Raw genomic sequence first — 11,628 nt, 5'->3', positions numbered from 1 at the left:
AGCCTGTGGATTCTTTATCCATTCATGCCTATATTGCCAAATGTCAAAATAATGAGGCACAGGTAGAGGAGAAACGTAAAAGGGAAAATGAGGAAGGAGGGCCATCAAAAAGAGTTACACGTGGAAGTGAAAAGAAGGATCCTGGACCATCACATATGCCTCCACAGCAAAGCAGACCTCTACATGATGTTTCAATGGAAGAAGTGCCAGCAAAAATGAAGGAGAAGGGTAAAGGGAAAAGTCCACTCTACAAGCTTCAATCTGATATTGAAGTTGCAACAGATCTCAAAAAGGTGCTTGAAGAGAGAATTCTAAACAGCAGGGTGGAATTCACACTAGGGGAAGTCTTGGGGATTGCAAAGAAAGAATTTCATGATGAGATAATTGATATTATACGAAGAAAAAGGCAGTCCATAATTGAATCTATTCCATCACAAGGGGAAGCAAGCACTTCCAAGACTCATGGTGTACAGGTACAGAAAAAGGAAGAGAGAGAAAATGTGGTGGAATGTAATCACTCTGCTGATGGGGCACGACAAGTGCGTTTTGTGGAAGAGGATGATGAAAAAGAAGTTCTTACAAAGAGTCATTACTCCAGGAGCCATTGGGCAAGAGCCACCACTGAAACCCTTGTCAAGATAGGTGATTTGGAAGAGCCATATGTCGCTCTAATTGATCATGGGTCTGAAATAAATCTTATGGCTAAAAATCTCTACAACAAATGTAAGTGGCCAATGGATGTGGATCATGGGTGGATGATTAAAGCAGCTAATAATTCATCTGGAGAGCTTTATGCAGCATGTCCAAATGTAAGGGTAACTATAGGGGATGTGAAGGATGATCAGAATTTCTTTGTTCAGGAGATGTCATCGTATCCCCTCATTCTTGGGCAACCCTACATTACAGCTGTAAGGATGGAAACAAAGGTTTTGGATGATGGTTCAGCCTATGCAAGAATAAGGAGTAAAGATGGCAAAAAAGCTGTTCAGTTTTTGACAGTTTGCATTAATCATGAAAGGAATCGTGAATCTCTTAGGGCACAGTCACTCCCAAAGATAAACAGAGAGTTTATGAATTACAGGGAGATGAGGGATTTTGGCCAGGTGCCATTGTAAAGCGGGATTCCAATGGTACAAGGGGAAATGAGTTCTCGCAGGACTCAATCAATGTAAATAGTTTTTCAGCAAATTTTCAGGGATTCTCCAGCTATGGGTCACTGGTTTTTGTAAAAAGCAAGGATTTAAAGCATGGCATGCAAAAACATATACAAAATGAACAAAAAAGTTTTGAGCAGTGTGGTCTTTTGGAGAAGAATGAGTTTATTTCAGGGGTGCTTGATGAGGTGTCATTTATAGATACTATGGATGTACTTTTTGATATGAGAAGAGCATGCTTACAGGGTGGAAATGAAGTGATAAAGGTGTCATCTGTGGAGATGTATGGTATAATCCAGGAATTTGAGGGGGTGGAATGTAAAAACATGAATTGTGAGATGGATGCTCATGTTGATACAAAATACAAAACGGTTGCAAAAAAGGTGAAGCCAGTTGCCTTGCCCTTGCCACCAGGAAGCAAGGAGAAGATAGATGAAGCTTCTATGCAGCCAAATCTTAGAGATCCGAAGAAAATTGGGCATAAATTTACTCAAGAAACTCTGAAAGAGCTGAAGATTGGTGAGAGGGATTTTCTGTTGCCAGTTGAAAGAGAATGCTTTGAGGAGATGCTTGTAAAACATGGGAAAGCTTTTGCCTTTCAGCCGCATGAGATTGGTTGTGTTGATCCAAGTGTAACAGCACCAATGGTGATCTTTACTGTTCCACATGTGCCTTGGAATCTGCGGCCAATTCCAGTACCAAAGGCTCTCTTGCCAAAGTTGATGGAATTGTTAAAGGAAAAGATCAGGATGGGAATCTTGGAGCCTTCATGTGCCCCATATTCCAACAGATGGTTTACTGTACCAAAGAAAAATGGGACATTGCGCTTTATTCAAGACATGCAACCTGTAAACAAAGTTACAATCAGGAATGTGGGAGCAGGTCCAATTGTGGATGAGTTTGCAGAAGCATTTGCAGGGAAAGCTATATACTCTATGGGTGATCTGTATTCGGGATATGATCAGTTCCAGCTGGATATGCAAAGCAGGGACTTGACCACAATGAGAACTCCTTTGGGATTAGTAAGGATGTGTACCTTACCACAGGGAGCCACTAACTCAGTGGCACATATGATGAATGGAATGAATAAAGTCTTACGGGACTTCATACCACAAAAAACCATGCCATTTTTGGATGATGTGCCAATAAAGGGCTGTGAGGAGAAAGACAAAGATGAGAATTTGGATTCAAAAGGGTGCCGCAAGTTTGTGGCAGATCATATAAAGGATTGTGACATGATTCTATCCAGGCTTGAAGAAGTGAATCTTACTTTATCTGGGCAAAAATCAGTGTTTGGGGTTGGTGAAGTGCTAATAGTGGGACATCTTTGTAGTACTAGTGGACGCCGTCCTTGTCCAGCCAAGATAGATGCAATACAAAGAATGAAGGAAATATGCACTAATGTTACAGAGCTGAGGAGATTTCTTGGAGCATGCGTCTTTTATGTTATTTGGATCCCACATTATGCACATGTAGCAGATCCTCTTTATCAACTTTTGAGGAAAAACCAAAAATTTTTGTGGAGTGCAGTACATATTAAAGCTATGCGGAAGCTGAAATATTTGCTCCAATCATCACCCATTTTGAGAAAGGCAGATTATGAGTGTGGCAGGCCTGTGATTGTTACAGTTGATACTAGTCCTACTGGGATTGGATGGGCAGTAGGGCAAGATGATGAGGATGATCATAGGTATGTAATTAGATTTGGAGCAAAGGTATTAAGCTTTCGACAGCGAAAGTATCCACAGATCAAGAGAGAATTATGGGGGATAGTCACTGCTCTAAAATGTGAAAAAGAATATCTTTTTGGGGCATCTGTACTTGTGGAGACTGATTGCTTGCCACTTCTTGGGATGATAGCAAGTTGTACCACTCCAGATATTGCTATGCTTAGGTGGATTGCTTATATCAAGTCACTAAATCCTGAGTTTGAGCATATTGCGGGAAAAGATAACCCAGTTGCAGATATGCTATCAAGAGCCAGGTATGAAGATGAGGAAGAGATGGTTAGTGACATTGATGATGTGGGTACAAAGTTCTATACTACAGCATATGCAAAGGGGGATCATATTTGCCTATCAAATGCACTTGAGTCTTTTATTGAGGAAATATATGAAGGGGATTGGTTGCTTATTGGTCAATATTTGAGCACTCTGACAAGGCAAGAGAATTGGTCTGACTCAGAATTTAAGAGGATCCGCAGAAAGGCATATGGTTACTTTCTAAAGGATGGGTATCTCTGGAAACATCCTAAACAGAGGAATGCTATGCCACAGAGAGTCATATGTGATAAAGAGACTCAAGGGAAGCTTGTGAAAGAGTTCCATGAGAGTCTCTGGGCTGGGCATAGAAGTGTGTGGGCCACTTATACCAAAATAAAGGAAAAATATTGGTGGAGAGGAATGTACAAGGATATTTCCCAGTATGTGGAAACATGCATAGTATGCCAAATGTACTCAAATGTGAGGCATCGTGATGGCTTGCAACCAACCTACCCACCTGCCATGCACTACAAATGGGTAGTGGATCTAGTTACAATGCCTTTGGGAATTTGGCAGATGCGGTATATAGCACTTGCAAGAGAAGATTTAACAAATCAGGTAGAAGGGCGTGCCCTTAGAACAAAGAGTACGGAAACAGTATGCAAATTTCTCTTGGAAGATGTGATCTGCCGATATGGTTGTGTTGGGAAAATAACAGCTGATAGGGGAGAGCTAGATGTTGAAGAAGCAAGGGAATTCTTCTCTAGAATTGGTATCATATGTTCATACTGTAGATAAGGTTCAATAAGATGAGCTGAGGCTGAGCCAGGTTTTGGAGCCTTTGACAGTGTGGTGTGAATTGTGGAGGATTTTTTTTATGCTTATGGAGAATTTTGGAGCTAGCAGATATATTGTGCCTTGATAGGACTGGCTTTTGCTTGTGACATTAGCACTGAGGCAGAGAACTTAATGGTGCATATTAGTCGGGATGTGAATTGTGGAGGATTTTTTTTATGCTTATGGAGAATTTTGGAGCTAGCAGATATATTGTGCCTTGATAGGACTGGCTTTTGCTTGTGACATTAGCACTGAGGCAGAGAACTTAATGGTGCATATTAGTCGGGATCTTGATCGTATGCTTTAAATAGCAAAATCATATGCACAATAAGGATGCTGAATGGAGCTAAAGCATGAGAAAAACCTTTAGGAAGGTTATGGTATAAAGGTGGAAAAGAGTTGATTATATATATATATATATATAGGGTCAACACTCCATAACAATGGAAGAAAGGGAAACAATAGGTACATTGAAGGCTTTAACCTTAATGCTAAGGTTATGCTTTGTAACCTTAGTGTTAAGGTTAACAAAAGCTTTTGGTGAATTTTCTAGAAAGCGTGGAAATGAAAATGCGCAGCCTTTCCTTATGGCATGCACAGCTGGCAGAATGCGATGGGGGGGGCTACCGAGATGGTCGCGGGAAAAGGGAGAAAAGGACCGGAAAGAAACGTCAATGCAGAGGTGAGAAAATAAATTGCAGAGTGAAGGGGAACAGCGTCGAGGCGACCAGTCGATTTGATGGGAAGGGCTTATCTTCTGTATACTGCTTTTAGGTGCTAGAAATGAAGGATAATTCAAGAGCTATATGATGATATGATTATTGAAAAATCATAATATACAGTCGGCGCAGAGGACTGTTGAGAATTTTCTTCTTCCATCGTGAATCGGCGCTGAAGCGGCCACCTTAGATTAATAAAATTAAAAGAAAAAGTTCGACGTGTCCACCCCTCGCCTCATTCAGATAAGTCAAAATTAAAACTACTTTGTTATTTTAGAATAAGGGCATGGCAAAATAGCCCTTTAAGATTTTGAATGTATGGGAAAAAGCTTGTGAACATGATAGAATTCTGGGGAAAAGGCTAAGGAATTCGGAGCCTGGAGAATTATGAAAAATACTTTGAAGTTGAGGGTAATTTGCTTTACTTCTTCTCATATGGATTTTGGAAATCATGAGTATGTCAAAGCTTTGCCAAATGCTATTTCTTTTGCTTGTGAGATGTTAGGACAATAAGGCAGGTTTTCAGGTGATAAAGTACATCTCGAAATAATGGTTTTGAGGGCACTGGATGTAATGGATGTAACTGGCCACATGTATATTGGAAAAATTAGAAAGCCTTGCTATGCTCACAAGTGAATGGTTCAAAGGATTTCATGCAACTCTGTGCAATCTTCTGGATGATTTCAAGGATGTATTGAGGCAAGTTGACACATGTATTTGTCTTTGGAAATAGCGGTGTTCAACACTCCTTGGGAAATCTTGTATGTGAGTTTCCTTGTTAAGTTCGACACCAACTCTCACAGCTAGAAGTTTCGTACTTTCTTGGCTACTCCGCACACTTCACGACAACGTGAGTGACTTTGTTGTTTTTTTATTTGTGTATTCATTGTTATATGCTTGCTTGAATAGGTTATTTGAGATGGAGGACAATGTTGGATCCAGTGATACCTCCAATAGAGTCCAAATTCCAAATAGTAGGAAAAAAAAAGGCACCTGGGATAGAGTGGCAATATGCAATTAACGTCGATGATCAAATCATAGATTGGGAGTGTAAGCTATGCCATGCAGTAAAATCAGGTGGGGCACCTCGACTAAGAGAACACTTTTTAGGCGGAGCGAAGAAAAAGTCATGTACCCACCCCTCTGCACCTGCAGTGGCCAAACGCATAAGAGAAGAAATTCAAAAGAAAGATTCAAGAAAACATTACACTCCTACCGTTAATGTATCAAGGCAGCAAGAACACTGTTGTTCTAATCATCAAACTCTGACTACATCGCCTGCTTGTACTCTGAACGTCAATGTGCAACTAGAAAGTAATCTACCCAGTGCATCTTCCTGCAAAAAGCAAAACTTTGACGTAGGAAATATACCCATGCGTCAAACTTCATTGCAAGAAATCCTACATCAAGTCGGCTCGATGATGCACAACTCGCCCTTGCTGAAGCGATTTACTTTTCTGGGAGTGCTATGATGATGGTGGACAGTGAGCATTGGAAGAGAGCATGGAAGAAAATTGGTGAGTTTGGACCAGGGTTTTCACCGCCTACGTACCATGTTATGCGAAATGATCTATTAGAGAATGTTATGCGCAAGTAAAAGAACGTGTACAAAGAATAATTCTTAGCAATATAGAGCTTTCTGGATGTAGTATAGTAAGTGATGGTGTTGGTAAATGTAATCCCAACTCCTTAGTCCAATTTAATATGTGGTTGATAGGCTAGTGGTCAGTGGTTGGTGTGTAAAGCCTACAAATGGTTGGTGCATGTTGTTCATGCAACTCATGCAACTAAAAATAGGGTAGAGGAGTCTCTAAATAAGGTACAAGTCATGATCAAGTTTGTTAATTGGGCTTAAATCATCTATGTGAGAAAGTTCTCAACATCAATCATCATATTTTATCATCATGAGTTCAAAATTCCCCGACAAATTCAACGGAACCGGGTTCCATACCTGGCAAATCAAGGTGAAGGGCTACCTCATGAAGAAAAATCTGTGGAGTATGGTCACGCCACTTACTGAAGATGAAGCTGGTATTTCTGCTGCAGTTACAAGAGCTACAACGGCTGCACTTCAAGCAAAAGATGAGCAAGCACTTGGTATTATCATTACTACTTTAGAAGATGATTATTCATTATATTGATGATGTTGAGTCAGCTATGGAAGCTTGGGAATTATTAGAACGTACTTTTGGTGCAAAGGCAAAGCATTCCAAGATCAGTTTGAAGATGCAACTCTTTGATCTAACCATGGAGAGTAATGAAAATTTAGCAGCTTTGATTAACAGGTTGAAGAGCTTAATGACACAGTTGGTTTATGTTAAATCTCTTATTCCTGAAGAAGATGCTATTGCTATCCTGCTCAAAGGCTTACCTTCAAGCTTTAGACAAATTGTAATGGTGCTTAAAGAGAAGGAGCCAGTCCCTTCTTTGGAAAGTATCATAAATTCTTTGCAGGAAGAAGACAAGAAGATTACAAAGGATGTGATAGATCCTTATGCATATACTGTTACTACTACGACATCGACAAAGAAGAAGTGTACTATTTGTGGTCATACAAATTATCTTACGAAGGATTGTTTCTCCAAACATCCTTGTGAGTATTGTGGAAAGACGAATCATCCATCCTCAAAGTGCTACCAAAAAGATCAAAAGCAAGCAAAGGCACATGTGGTTGAAGAAGTCAACCAACAAGAAGAAACAAATCTTTGTTCTAGTCTCAGTATAAAAGATGTAGATGAGGAATATGCTTTTTAAATTATGTCATGTATGTGGTTGAGTCAAGACTTATGTTGTTCCAACTTGACGAGTTGTAGAGGAGAGTACACTACCCTATGTTGTTGTTCAGGGGGGACTCTTACTCATTGTGTCAAGGAGGTTTGTTAGACTTGATTCATGTTTTGTAAGAAGTTGGTCTTAAGGGGGGATTGTTGGATAAATGTAATCCCAACTCCTTAGTCCAATTTAATATGTGGTTGATAGGCTAGTGGTCAGTGGTTGGTGTGTAAAGCCTACAAATGGTTGGTGCATGTTGTTCATGCAACTCATGCAACTAAAAATAGGGTAGAGGAGTCTCTAAATAAGGTACAAGTCGTGATCAAGTGATTATGTAAGTTTGGTTCATGTCTAATTACAATTAGTGTCTTCTTGAGTTAATCTCATATCAATTTTCTGCATATACCAATTTTTGTCCCTCATATTCATGATGTCTTGTACAATCGTTGATCCACCTTGAGGATGTTTTGATCAATCTTAATAGCTTAGTTATCAAATCTAACAGATGGATGGTCCAATGTACAAAGAAAACTATTAATTAATATAATGGTTATTTCACCTGGAGGTGAGACTTTCATCCGTGCCGTGGATTCTGCTGGTTCAATCAAAACTGGGGCTTACATTGCTCAAGTCATTGGCTTAGTGATGGAGGAAGTGGGTGCCAAAAATGTAGTCCAAATTGTCATGGACAATGTAAAGAATTGCAAGAATGCATCCAAAATCCTAAAGCGGCACTATCCACATGTTTTTCCAATAGGCTGTAATACTCATAGTTTGAATCTTGTATTAAAAGATTGGTATAAAAGTGATGATACCAAATGGTTTGCCTCAATCGTCGACACTGCTCGCCAGCTTGTGAGATTCATGCTCAAGAGACAGAGAGTGTTAGATATTTTTCGACCTCGCATGTCAGTTATGTTAAAGCTTCCAGCGGAGACTAGGTTTTGCACTCACTTTTACACTTTTGAGTTTCTTCTTCGAAATAAAGATGCACTTTGCGAAACATTTACATGCATGACATTTCATGACTGGGAGAGCACTCAACCTGAAAAAGTGAAAGAGAAAATCAAATTCTTGAAGGCAGCGCTTACGAGAAGTTGGTGGAACAGTGTGATGGATGCATACCATGTAATGATGCCTGTTATGTATGCCGTACAAAGTCTTGATGATCAAAGAGCACCTAATCTCGAGAAAGCATGGATGCAATGGTGGAATGTCTAGCGGCGTTTGGAGTGTCCTGAGAAATTAGAGCATTCAGTGGTGGAAAAGCAATGGCGTGTACCATTCTCCAGTAGACAAAGAAAAGTCCACAGTGCTGCTTACATGCTAGATCCTGAATACTGGAATATGGATTTGATGTCCAACGTTGAGGTGGTTCAAGATTTTTATAAAGTGGTAAACACTTTTTATAATAATGTTGATGATCGTGTAAAGTGCATAAAGGAGATGACCTCATTTCGATTGAAAGAGGGTTTATTTTCCAACTCCCTTGTTCAACAAATGGCTAAAGAGCAGCCTGCATGGAAGTGGTGGATGATGAATGGTGGTGAGCACTATGCTTTATTGCGCAACCTTACGATGAAGGTTCTAAGTCAGTGCTCTTCAAACTCATGCTCAGAAAGAAACTGGAGGCATGTACAAATATATTCACAATACTATTTGCAATCGACTTCTTGCAGATCGAGCAGATAAACTTGTTTACATGTATTGCAATGAAAAGATCTTGCGAGACATTGAAAGCTCTCAAGTCAATTGTGGTTCAGACAGCAATGCTTTAATCACTTCTTCCTTCATTCGCAAATGTGCTTCTATTAGTACTAATCTACACACTTCCTCTTTCAATTAGTTCTACAATTGTCAACATTAAACCAGTCAGCTCTATATCTATCACACACTGATCCAATCACTTCTTCCTTCATTCAGTTCTACAACTGCCAGCATGGAATCAAAAAGCACTTACTTAATCCAGAACCTAATTTGACTAGCCTAACTCCGATAGTCCTACTCCAGACAAAGAGACTTGCTGTTGACAGTTTTGACTCTTTCAACTCTTGATTTTGACACTTCTCGTGATTCTAACCACTCAACCCTAATTCAATCAACTCTCCTCCTGACTCATTCTACTTCAGCCATCACTCATTCAATTAGCATTGACTCTGGCACTTCTTACTTCAATCAGCTCTATTTCAAACGACTCCTTGATTCAGATGTCTCTTGATCTGAATGCTTTCTTACTCCAACAAAGTACAAAATTTCCTCTCTCTTGATCCTCTTCTTATACTGAATTGCTCTGATTTATCCTTCAACTAACACCTCTCATAAAGACAACTCTCAAAGAAAAAAAGGGAAAAAAACACAAGCAACTAGGTTCACCCTAACCTTATAGTCCCTCCCTTACAAGCAACATATATCTGACATTCTTAATAATCCAGAAGAAATATCGAGTATGAATTAGAAAGATTCTTAGAGAAAACATGAGGAGCTCCACACTCATCACTCATAAGCAAACTTAAATAGAGCAAGATTCAACATACCTTTACAAGAAAATTCTTCTTATTGTATCGATTACAGAGAACCTGTATCTCAAACAATATGGCTTCATTCACTCTTTTCTGGATTTTTCCTCTAGTGCATGTATCTTCTCTTCCCCTTTTTTAAACTCCCAATTTAAAGACCTCTTTTTATAGAAAAAAAGTAAGCTGGGACTCTTTCCTACCTTCCTTTCTTAAAAGAAGGACTTACCATCCGATATCTTTGGTTTCACCACCTTCTCGTCTTCTTTTAATGTCTTAGTCCTTCCATATTTTATTGCATCTTAGTGATGAGTTATCTTTTTAGTAGGCACATGGCCTTTCCACATTATTCACCTGGTTGTTTCATATTATGCCCACTTTCTCGGTCGAGACAAAGGTGTAAAGCTACATTCAAACTAGCACATGTATGTTGCAGCTCATGTTTGTTCTAGCCGCCAGATATTTCCATTTCTTTAAAGAGAAAAAAGTTTCCAAAAAATTTTACATCAACATCATAGCAATATTGCTACAACCGTCCATTACCAATTCAAAATCCCAACAAGATATCAACATACCCACTGTTGTCTATACACCAAATAGATGAAATATTTACTATTTTGAATGCTTTAACTTTGAATGCTCTGTGTTAGTATGAATTCAACTTCATTTTTTCTCAAACAGACTCCTACACTTGTATAGGCGAATAAGGCTACCCAAGCATTCTAGCTCAAAAATGGAAAGATGAACTTAAGTGCTTGCCTTAAAAATTGAAGAACCTAATTAGTTTCAATATCATCAGACATGAAAGAGAGAAATTATAAGTAGGATTCAGAGAGGCATAGAATGTTTCTCTTCCAAGAATCATTTTTAAGCACTCTTGGCCACATGCAAATAGAGCACGAGAGGAGAATAATGTGTTCAAGCATTAAACGCATGCTCAACCAACCTTGAAAGATAGATTTCCACTTTGATAAAATGTGCTCAACCTTTGCCAACTCTTAGAGTAGCCGTTTATGGGACATAAATCTCTATTGTATGCAACTTTCATATAAAATGACTAAGTAAATATTATAATGAAGTAATAGAATAATCTTATGATTGTTCATCGTGTCCAAGATCCATAACTTGAAAGACATCAATTTCTAATACTATCTCCATAATGCCTATATCTTTCAACATAGGATTGAAATGTGACTCATGATTAGCATCCATAGAAGAATTGGAGGATGTATTAGAGGTAGCTTCAGTAGATGATCATGAGTCATAATCTTCATCCAGAACCATAACAATAGTGGTATCATGAGCATCTCATTTATTTTCCTCTAAGTCATTGAGGATAATATTTTCTTCTTCTTCCATTTGTCCTTGAACATCTCTATCTTTGAATATTATCTTCGTCCAAATCTATTAACAATAGTGGCATCATGAGTATCTCATTGATGATGAGCATTTTTTAGCATGCTTTTTGGTTCTAAGGTGAGCTATTTCTCTTTCTCTGTTCTTTTAATTTACTACAATTTTATAGCATGCTTTTTTAAAAAGACACCATACAAAGATGAAACTTCCAATATATTCCAAAGAAAATTTCAAGACTTTTTCATATTATGACCACCACCTATGAGATGTTGAGTGTAGGCAATAATACAAGAAA

This window comes from Cibotium barometz, chromosome 2, assembly GCF_041138505.1.
Source record: "Cibotium barometz isolate CiBa-2024 chromosome 2, ASM4113850v1, whole genome shotgun sequence".
NCBI lineage: Eukaryota > Viridiplantae > Streptophyta > Polypodiopsida > Cyatheales > Cibotiaceae > Cibotium > Cibotium barometz.
Note: the sequence above shows the minus strand (reverse complement) of the source record.